At 38.5% G+C, this 12,001-nt stretch overlaps 1 protein-coding gene across 2 annotated transcripts in view; it reads right to left on the bottom strand.

Moving 5' to 3' along the window:
• Positions 1-12,001, bottom strand: part of NRIP1 (nuclear receptor interacting protein 1) — a 74,058-nt gene that overhangs the window by 9,005 nt on the left and 53,052 nt on the right. The window lies entirely within an intron of this gene.

Below are 12,001 nucleotides of genomic sequence, written 5' to 3'. Positions count from 1 at the left end.
AAAGGACAAAATACATGGTATCCAATTTAAAAAACATTATGAAAACAATTCTGAGATGAAGTTTTACACAAAAATTAAGCTTATTTATCATAAGCACAGCTACTACAAGTCTTCACTGAATTTCACTACTCTGCAGCTAAAAATAAGGAATAGCAAACCTGACATGAGAATCTTATTCTAAACAGAGTTTAAAAAAAATTCCATTGAATTTTACTTCACAGTTGCATAAACTTTTCTTCTGTAAATGTAAATACACAGGACACGCAGCCTATCACTCTTAAATTGAACTAATAGGAAAAGGCAGGCCTAAAGTCAATGTTTAGTTTCACATTGCATAAGCCCTCAAATAACAGAGTAGACAGCATCATATATATGAGTACATTTCTGTTTGGCAGGTGGATGATATTGCTGAAAGTAGAAACAAAGTTGTTAGTGCTGCCCAGGACTATGCTAAAATGCAAAATCCAGTATGGTAACACAACAGGGGCAAAATCTGTTATTCTTACAACACCCAAACACCACAAGTTATTAGAACAATCATGTGATAAGAGTGGGGAAGAGGTTGCTTATGCTCCTGATGCAACATAAATCCTGGCATCAAAATCCTCCCTTCCCTGGAGGATTTTCACCTTTGCATTCTTTCTGTACACGAAACATACAATGGCAAAACCAAACCAACCAGTTCTTCCCTGAAGTCTTGTTATTCTTAAAGAGTGTGTAATATCTCCAACTAAATACCTCCTTGGATGGAGCAGTGTGGAAGGAAAAGCTGTTTTAAAATGCACAGCAACGGCACTTGTGCTGGATGCATCTCTTCAGTTTCACTTATAGGGCTGGTCAATGGCAGCACGAACATTTCAGTCACCACACCTCAGTAATGAGACCATTACACCACACATGCACCTTCCTTCACTCACTCAGTACTAAACTGGCATAAATATTCAACATGAGCAAAGGTAAGTGTCCTTCTGCATACTGAGCTCTGTAATTTGCTTTCATGGGCTAAAACTCCATTGAAAATTTGTATTTATAAGTTTAAAAGGGATGTACATAGATGAAATCCTTGTCTCCTTAAAGTGAATGAATATTTTATGATTGATTTCCCAGAGGCAAGCTTTTAATTCAAAACCTACAGGCAACTCGAAGTCAGAAAATAATCAGATCTTAAAAATGTAAAGAATAAGAACTACTAAATAGCTGTAATGTTAACCATCCTTAATCTCCCTAGGCAAATATTCCCTTACTTGGTTTTAAGTCGTCTAGAAAAACTCTAAAAATTGAGCTATCTTAAAAAAAAAAAAAAAAGCAAAAAAATCCAAACAAAAAATATAACCAGCAATGCATTGTAGTGTAAATGTGTATATCCATACATTTAAATATCAAATGCAAAGCTTTTAGCTATTATTGAGGTCTCAGTACTTCTCTCAGAAATACATTAACCAGCATTTACAGAATTACCTGTGGAAGACACAGTGTTCCTTCAAACACGAAACAATTTAAATGTGGATTCAGCTAACCGAAAATTACTGATCATCTTACTGTTCCTTCAAAAACCTCTGTACTTCTGAGTGGGCTTTTACAGAGTTTCAACCCAAAAACAGAATAAAAATCACAAATAACAAATCCTTAAAAAAACCCAACAAAACAAGATTACCAATGAAAACATCAAATATCCAGCAACAGTAACAGCAATACAATTAGACTAATTTCCTCAAATATTTGGGAACACACTTTATCTGGAGAATATAATCTTCCAGCTTCCAAAAATATTGCATTTAAGACAATAAAATTGAAATTCTGTCAGGATTTCTGACTATCTGGTAAAAGCAAGGTTTACAGGACACCTTTAAGATATAGTCCCAAACAAATGCACCATTAAGCCAATATTCAGTACAACTTTACTCACTACACCTTTGGGTAATTAAAAAAAGACAACATAAAGACTTATGCAAATCCCTCAGGTACTCCAAAAGCCTCTTGCAGGAGATGACACTTGTAGCCAGTACAGCTTATATACAATAACTATTCTAAGAAGTGTCTTGCCACCTTTTTCATTTTTTTATTTGATTTTAATTACCCAATGCTAGGGAAATACTGATAAATTTAATGAAATCAGGTTGCTGCAAAGAAGCCTCTTTAAAGATAATGAAATCTGGAAAGCACTTAACACATTAGAACAGGACATCAGCAATCCTTTTAAAAAGCCTCTTTTGATTTAGTGCTGTAACAGATATTACAGTGTTAAAATCTCACATGACAATGTCCATCTGAGATGTAGTCATGCCAAATCCAAACCAGCTTTGGAAATTAATGTTCAGCAGGACACTAAGGCGACCATTCAGCTACCTTCTAAATACATACAAACTGTACAAAAGAACTTTCCAGTACCCACTGAAATGTTAATTTTTTTTCTTTAAATTAAATATTAAAGAAATTACCAGAGCAGTGCTAAGGAAAAAGAAAAGAAAATTCAAAGAAAAGGCAGAAGAGAGAGAAAGGAGAAATCATACAGGAACAAATTTATTATTATTTCCCAGCAAGAGCTGGAGCAACTGCTAAGATCTATGCCTCTCTAGACCTAAATATTGTATTTAATTACTATGACAAAATGAATTGGTAAGTTCATGTGCTTTCCTGACCACAACTACTCTAAATGCACTTCTTTGTCACTTCTATCTTCTCCCAGACTTCTGTATCATAAGAAATAAACAACCCCACTGTTGTGCAGAACCTCCAGGAGCACCAACCAATTACAGCTCATTAAGCCATGTTTACCTAGACAAAACTAAAGCAGCAGCAGAATCCAGAGCACAAATGCTGCAACCTGGTGAGACACTCCCCAAGTGAAGCACACCATGAGAAATCAGTTCTTCGGCCTTTTAAAATGTGCCTAAGGAGAAACTGTAGGCAGTATAGGGAAAATAAAGGAATATTAAAATGTTCACTGAACTGCATACATCCAGAAAATTAATTCCACTTCTGCAGTTGTTGAAGTTTTTCTTTGTTTGCAAACTACAAATATATTTATCCACCACAAAGATTTTAAAGGAATAATAACACAAAACTTTAAGATCCTTTGCTTTCCATATATTACTGCTGCAAAAGATAATGCAATCTGAGAACACAGCTTCTAATATGTTAAAGTGCAACAGAACCAATTACTTTTTGCTCCTGAATATTTGTTTTTGATTTTTAATGAGTTCTTTGAATGAATGAAAACCTTAACTGCAAACCTGATGCTCTAAACAAACAGCAGACTTTTAGTTCACCCAATAGGTATTTCCTGCTATTTAAGAAATTCTAGAAGTTCACAGTTTAACTAGCAAAACCACATTCCAGTATCTCAGACTAGCGTTTGCAGTTAAATCTTTTTGCTAAATGGAACAGAGACCTACAGTAAATTAACAACACTAGACTAACAGTATTTGAGTACGAGGGTTACATAACCAGTTAGGTAATTCAAAAAACTTGGTATTATCAAGGTGTCATCTTCTGCAGTATCAACTGAAGACCATAGGAAAAAAAATCTTACAGAAACCATTAAGGAATTCATTTAGGAAACTGGCAATGGCTAGCAGATTGCCCACATGAACATTTATTAGAAGACACATTACCCAAACTCATGCACATTGTTAGAATGATTAATAGAGGTTGAGATTAGTATATGTTGACACAGATAAAATATTTTTATTAACTACATTTCAGAGTTCTTTCATGACTGTTAAACTCCTATAGCAATTTTATGTTCTATTTTTAAGTTGAGATGAATCAAAACATGCATTTGTAAAGCTAAAAATCAAACTGGTCTGTAAAATAATCTTCAGTTATTTAATAAATTTGGTGTTCTAATGCTTAGCTACTACTGGAAGAGTCAGGAAAAGCCTCTTACTAGCTTCACTGACTTCCCATTCTCATATTCCCAAGTGTAAAAGCTCCAGCCCACCACATCAGCCAATGGCTCAGACTGTCATTTTAATTATTACAGATTTGAGGAATGCAGTACAGTGATTACAGTGACAGCTTGGGATCCAGGGGTCCAATTACTCACTGTGCTGCAGACAGGCTGTCTGACTTCTGGTTTTATTTCTCTGTACCCTGTTTTCCCAGATGGAGTAATAATAGATGGGAACTTCAGAAAGACAATTGAGGATAAATATATTAAAGTCTGTATGTTACTCAGCAGCTCCAGTATCAGCACTAAGTAAGAATCTAAAACACAGGATTTTAAGTGACTCCCCATCCTTATGGCTGCCTGCAATGAAATGTTGAAGAGCACAATGAAATTAGGATCTCAATAAAAAATTCCTAGATGCACTGGAATTGCAGGAGAATCTTGCAGTGAACTAAGAATGAGTGGGGGTAATGAGACTTGCTGTCTCAGAATTATTTTCTTATTAAGCTCAATTTGCACACCTTTGATTTCAGCAGGAAGGATGCTTTCAGAGTGCTGGTTAAAAGCACTTCAGCCTTCAGTTGGCTCTGGTTGCAAAGGTTCTGAGCAGCAAAATAGCCCTGATCAACAACCCCGGCACCAAATGCACCGAGCTGCACAAAGGAGCAGGTACTTCAATGGTACTTAAGCACGTGCTTTAAGAGAATCAAGTGTTTAAGTGCTTTGCTTTTCCGAAATCCACGCTTTGTTTGTGTCAGAAATCTGTTCAGATGAATGGAGCAGCTGAGACCTCTTCACAGTTTTGATTCAGGCAGCCAAGACATTTTGAAGGTTCCCTTTGCAAATGTAATTTGGAAAAAGAAAAAAAAAAAAAAAAAAAAAAAGAAAAAAAAAAGGAAAGAAAGAAAGGCAGAAATAATCAGATGGCGGAGCAAAACTCAGCAGTAAGTGGGTGAATTCTCCCACAGCTGCACTCAAAAGAACTTGGGAATCCAGAAGCCTTTTTCTACAACTAATTCATTTAAATAAAATAAATCAGGCTCCTCTCCCACAACTAACTGTAGGGTATCAGTTTGAGAAAGCAAAAATAAGCTTCTTCCCAGGAGCTTGGCACATTATTCACTCCTCCTAGACCTGCTGACTGACTCCAAAAGACATTTTAAACATGGCAAGGATAGCCGATCCCTTTCAGACAGCTCGGACAGGAGAGGGCACATGAGGAGCTCCTGCTGCTGCCGGGAATTCTGCAGAGGCTCCCGAGACTCTGACCCCACCAGAGCTGGCATTCCCCATCCCGAGCTGGGGCTGTTCCCTCCGGGCTGGCACGGAGCGCACGGCAGCACCGCTCCCTCTGTGAAACACCCCCTTGGATAATGCAGGATTAGCAACAGCCACGGCTTCACGGCCAAGTTCTGCACGAGCAGGGGAATGGAAAAGCCTTTTCCCCTGTGTTTTGTTAAGCTGTGTGCTGCCAACCCCAGCTTCGACCTGACTTTAAGTTTTAGGCAACAGAAAGAGGCGTTTTCTTCACTATGGGGATGTGGCAGCAGTGGGACGGGGTGTGTAGAAGGGATCAGACCCAAACCAGCCTGATCAAAACCTTCTGATTATTTTAGCAGTTTCAGTAATAATAGGATTTTGAAAAATACTAGAGCAAACCAATTCCATAAGAGATGATGAAACAGTTCAAAAGGATGCAAAATGTATCGTTTTACAAAAGCGCACAAATCCTGAGTAACTGAGAAGTCTTTAAGTCACAAAAAGCCGACAGAAACACAGAACCAAGAGCACAGCAGGCACAAGACACAGTTTTTCCTCTAAGACCTGACAGACCACTGTACTGAAATGTTAGCGAACCAACAACTGAGTGGGGAAGAAAAAACCCCAACTGTTGTCATGGTAGAGACTATTTAGATTTACTCCAGCTTTTAAGAGACCACTAAAATGTAAATGCCGATGACTCTTTTTGTTAATAGCAGCGCCAGAGGCACATAAGGAAGGGGAGGCTGTTCCTACGAATTCCATTTGGGGTGTGGAAAGGGAGATTCAGTCACCTCATCTCATGTGTCCCTCCACTCCTCAGATTTCACATGGGATTCTCCAGTCCAGGAATCTGTGCCTCACTCAGACCACGGAATACCACCCCATGACAACAACGAGGAGCTTTGGGATAGTACGTAATACATACGAAGGGGGAGCACGACATTTCCAGCGTGCGCTGAAATGAGGTGTGGAAATGTCAAGGAGATTTCCATACCCACGCAGAGGGCTGCTTGGGGAGGTGGTGAGGCGAGGCTGCACACCCTGCCACGCAACTCAGAACACCTCAAACTCCGTGGCTAAGCTTTGCCCCGTGGAAAACCCAAATTCTGAGCACTGCTGGCTACACTGAGACTCATCCGATGCTGGCGCTCAACCCATCCCAGCCACATCATCTAGATCGTGGTGCACAGCTTGCAGAAGGCCACAGGCAGACATTTCTCCCTAAGTTACGTGTGCCTTGTGTTTTTGTATCTTACTTCATAAAGCTACCAGTAAGGAGTGGGAAAGAAACTGACAATGAAAAAAAAAAAAAAAAAAAAGCCCTAACAAAAAAGCCAAACCAACCAACCAACAAAAACCCTACTTCAGAAATAAAAAAAAATCCCTCAACCAACATAATCCCAAACGCAATGAAACCCCCAAAAGAGATGAAGTACATGGGAAGGAGGAAATGGGGAGCAGACAGCTGCTGAGTTTGAAAGCTGAGTTTGTGAAAGCCTTAGTAGCAGCTCTCCAAGGTTTACAAGTACACTTAAGCACCATACACAGCTTAATCCAAATGTGGCCTGCACGTCAAAACCTCCTGGTGAAAAGTTTGGACACACTTCAAACAATAGCTCAGCCTACCTTAGGAAGTATTTCTTATTCTAACAAGTACGAGATCAGAGCATCACAGAAATAATCACTCCTAGACACCCCTAGATTACCCCATGCCATCTGTATAACTTATGATTCACCTGGTGTTTCACAGACAGTTCAGTCAATTCCTTACCCAGACTACTGGAGGAATATTTGTATTTTGTTCTCTAATAGCACTCTAAAGGACATCTTCGAGTTCACTTGTTGATTATGATCTGCTAACACTCCAGGCATGAACTTAGAAACACACTCTCTGCTAAATCTTTACTAATCGTAAGGAATGAGGAAGAACAGACATTCAACTTACGAACACCACCTGTGAAGGAAGCAAGTTATTTGACACCTAAACCTGTCCCATTAGTCACTGCTCAATGGTGTTCTGCTGCTGAAAACAAAAAGGGCAGAAACTAAAAGATAATGCAGAGAAGTTACACCCCCACTGCACATCCATTACGGACAGGGATACAGAAATAGCATGCATCACTGAATCCCAACTAACGTGGGAAAGGGTGTTGATCCAAGCTCAGAAACACAGTGAGCAGAAAGGCTTTTGGCTAATTGAGTCTTCTTATTCAAGAGACCAAGAGCAAAAAACATACCAAAAAATCTATACAAAGACTTGTTTTCAGAACAGAGGAGGACAACATACAACAGAATGGACAGAGGATGCACCTCTCCAGTGTTTGGTAAACCACTTGCCTATAAATAAGCAATTAAAAAGGAAACTCAAACAGATTTCCATTCCCTCTGACACCTACAAAACCAAATCACTGATTACACATTTAACTCTACATCAACTCCCCAGGAATGAAGTGTGATTAATATACACTGAAGAAATCAATGTCCTCTCCTGGGCAATGCTTTTGAGTTATGATCAATGCATGCAGATAATGCATTTCCACACAACTCTGACCTCCTGCTTGTTGGAGGGATCTAAAGATACAGGCATTTACTGATAGCAGGCGCACTAAAACATTTCTTGGAATAACTATGTTAGGTGGTTTGGCATATGTTAAATCACTTTATGTTATTTTAACCAAGAAGGGGTTTCAGATGTCAGAGTGCAACAAAGGACTAAAAAGTAATGTAATAAAAAGTATTTTATTGACAGTAATAGCTGCATTTCACCTGAGACGAAGCATGGTTATGAATGAAAGCCACTTTGTAGACTTCTCAACAGAACGGATTTCAGCTAGCTGAACACAAATACACAGGAATTCCTGGCAAAGTGAAATACAGGATCACAGTCACATAGCATTCAGCTATATGTAAAACCCCCCATAAATTCATGTTAGAGACCCTGATGATTTGTGATTAAATCACTACACTACAGCTAGAGAAGACAACACTACAGCTTCTGTTGTAATAGGAGATTTCAGCTTATTGTGGATGATGTTTACAAAGGTTGTTGTGGACATCGAAAAGGCTCATATACCTACATTTAAATGGGAAAGGAAAAATCTCCATTAGCAAGATGGTCTCTAGTAGTTCAGTTCAAATTAAAAAATTATATTTTTTTCTCTCCAAAACAGCAAAAAAGCCAAGCAAAATTGAAGATAAAATGTAAGAACCAGCTTTACTGAAACCTTGGGAGAAAGGGCTCATAACATATTGTAAAGACAAAAGGACAAAGAGTCCTTATCATGATGCCAGAGTTAATCTAAAAACATTCCCAACATAAATCCCTAAGTAAAATATTAAAAGGACTTGAAGTCATATAGATGTATAGAGAGGCGGTCATCTGACCGTCACACATAAAGAACAGGACCTCACCTCTAGTCATCAGTCAAATGAGAACAATTAAAATACCAACTTAATTCAAAACCAGCGAAAATAACATTTACTGCCACAAAGGCATAGCAAAACCAATGGATAGTGGATAAGGGGAGGTGTTTAACTATCCCCCACTGTAAGGACATACTCTTCTAAATAATTTCTCAAAATTTATGCTGATAATGGTGCCATGCATTTTAAGAAGATAACATGCCATCAAAAATTTGTGGAAAGGAAACATTTTGTATCAGTTTTTAATGAGCCCTTCATGGAGAAAACAATTGCAATAGGAAAAAAAAAGATGCTTATTATTATTGCTGTTCCATTACTGTCAAGTTAAAACAGGTGCTTATGCCAAATTAAAAAGTATAAAACAAAGTAACATAGATGCGTGACTGATTTTTGAAGAAAGCATGTGATTTCCTACATAAAAGAGCATTACCCCAGAAAAAGACCTGTTAAAAATAAATCTATTACTCCATACTTGCACATAAGTATTAGCTAATTTGGGACTCTATTTCACAATACCCGTGAAATCAACAACCTCACTAAGGCTTTATGAACCCATATGCCCAAAGTGCCAGTGTTACACCAACCAACTCTGCTGCCCTGTTTGCTCATGTTTAAAATAAGGGCTGTGCTCAAGAATCTGCTGAGTGCACATGGCACAAAGCTCCTACCAGGCAAGCCAGACTGAGGATCTTGTCACAGTCCAAAGAAGCCCCAAAGATCCTGCCAAGCATTTCTGCAGTTCTCCCTCTGGGAACAGGGGATTAGAAGTGGCATGAGGCAGGACAAGGAGCAGGGACTACTTTCAATGCTGAACCTCACTCAGTGCCAAACAAAAGCAGAGCCACTGGTGAGATGCTTGAAGAGAAAAGCCAACCTCCAGGCAAAAGGTCCAAAGGTCCATGCTGAATTTAGAAGAGTTTATTGGTGAGCTAAAGTTGTCTTTGTAAGAACCATCTCCTAAGAACAATAACAACAACAAAGTCAATGTCTTCAAACCCACTGAAATCTTAAAAGATGACTGAAAATTTAACTGACTCAAATATTTTAATTTTTATGTTTTACTAAGATATCCTCTGAAGCTGGAGTATAAATCCTATTAAACTGAACTTAGTTTGTCCATCCCTAAAATAGATATGACATACAAACACAAACACAAGGTCAAGGTCACAGATCAGCAAGAAAGATTACAAAGAGACTGATGTAAGAGCTGGCATTTGATCAAAGCTTCTGGATGTACCTTTTTTTTAGTACACTTACCAGAAATACCACTACACTTCATTTTCTTCACATTGGTACATTACATATTTTAAGTATTCCCTACATTTAAGAGCAGCTGCTCTGTCCTTATTTATTTTGATAAGAGCTATTAGGTAGCACAGCAAATAAACTAAGGAAAAGCTCTTATGTTAAATGAAAAGGAAGACACTTTTTGCCATTCTTTTCACTCTATTCAGCCGTTGCTAATATACATTAAATTACAAATCTAAAAGGAAAACCTACTCAAACACGTAGCAAGACCAATGCTAAAGAATCAGGACCTCAGGTTTTAACTTGCTGCAGTTCAAGACACTTATCATATATAACAATTGTATATTTGGATGTGCACTTCCAAGCACAACACTTGCTTATTTATCATAATTATCTGTGTGCACAGCACATATATTTCTCAATTAACAAAAAAACCTCAAGGTCTGTGCAGAACACAATCAAACTAACCTCTTCTGTAATCAGGACAACATTTACCTCCTAGAAAGCCTCTCTAACGCTGAACGCTGAGTAAGTGAGCAGATTAAACACAGTAGCAACAGTTGAAAGACTCATTAAAACTCAGCTGCTGAAAATAGTCAGCAATGAAAGTCATTTACTGATCTATCCATCCATCCACGCACTGATACATTCTCAAAGCTTTAAACACATGCAGGAGAGTATTTAGCTTACAGGTCACATCTACCACATGCACCCTTCTGGTGCCTGAACAAGAGGAAGAGGTGTCTTGGGTGACACAATGGCATTCAAAACTGCACTGCTGCCACAAAGTTTAGATGCTCATTGTAATAGGCAGTAATTTAAAGAACAGTGTGGCTTGTACTCTTAATTCTTAACCCCCACCTTCAACACCAGCACTGCTCTGATGTTAGTCTAGACATGAGTGGGAGCAACTTATATTTAGACAGAGAGATATGCCAGGACTAGGCATATCTCTAACTAGGACTGCCAGTGTTAATATTAAAGCTTTTACTGGAACCCATTTGGGGTGACCTGCATAGCTCACTAGTATGTGGGCATCTTGGACATTGCTAGTCAAACCTCCATGCCATCACATACCCTCCTGCATCTTGTTTCAGCTATTTAACATTTGTTTACTGATTTTCCTCCATTTTTGTAGAGGTAGTAAATTTGCAGCTCTCTACCTGTATGACTGGGTTGTTTCAGCTACTGATGAAAAGGCCTCAAATGAAAAAAAAGATGGAAAAAAAAAGGTTTAAAAACTTGTCTCCTTTTTGAAAATATCCTTCACAAGAATTAGGTTGTCACCCTTTTAAGCTATAGTATTACCTGAGCTACTAGGGCCAGATACAAATCACTCCTGAAGCCTGGGATGCCAGCTTCTCAGCACTGTGGTATAGGCGCTTTTAACTCTGATAGTGATTCATCAGACCTCAAACAGTCACTGGTTTAAGATTAAACTGATTTAAGTTGTAGACCCCAGGGTAATACAATTCTGCTCTTCCTTAGCCCCCCTTTAGTAAATACTTTCAGCAAAAATGGGAGAAAAGGGGAGGTTGGTTATTTTTTTTTCCAAGTGGAATTTCTATCCTTCCTACTTTGTGAAAAGCTGATAAAGCGTCTCACTGCATTGAAGAGTTAGAAAGGGAAAAATAAAAGAAAGTAAACCAGGCAAGGATTACAACAAACCCGCAGAAGTTCCTTCCACATCCACGAATGAGCAGCTTACTTTGAGAACCAAGCAGGCATGAAAATGTGTATATAGGACATTTCACAACTAAAAGCATTTTAGGAAACACATTGGCTTATTAGCAGTACAGCTGCCCAACATGTGAAACCCTACAGCAAATTTATTTGGAGTCACATAGCTTTTTTAAGTTTACAAACACATGAAAAAGCCTTTGCTTTAACTGAGCTGCATTACAGTAACTGTTCATTCAGTGTCATGGCAAGTCTTCTCTCAAGCTTATACTATAAAAACCTTCTTTAATCTTCACAACCAAACCTTTGATAAAACAAGACAGCAGCCATTGTGAGTTTGGGGTTTTTCCTTTTAAATACAAGCTCACACTCTTAACACACATAACCTGCAGAAGCAAGAGGTTTCTGCTTATTCTGAACTTTGGATTAAATCCCCCACTTATCGAGCAGCAGGGATGTGCAGGCTGCTGTCAGTAGCCAGTGGTGGTTTTGGCT

Source organism: Vidua chalybeata, chromosome 2 (assembly GCF_026979565.1).
Source record: "Vidua chalybeata isolate OUT-0048 chromosome 2, bVidCha1 merged haplotype, whole genome shotgun sequence".
Classification (NCBI taxonomy): domain Eukaryota; kingdom Metazoa; phylum Chordata; class Aves; order Passeriformes; family Viduidae; genus Vidua; species Vidua chalybeata.
Note: the sequence above shows the minus strand (reverse complement) of the source record. Positions and strands in the feature narration are given on the sequence as shown.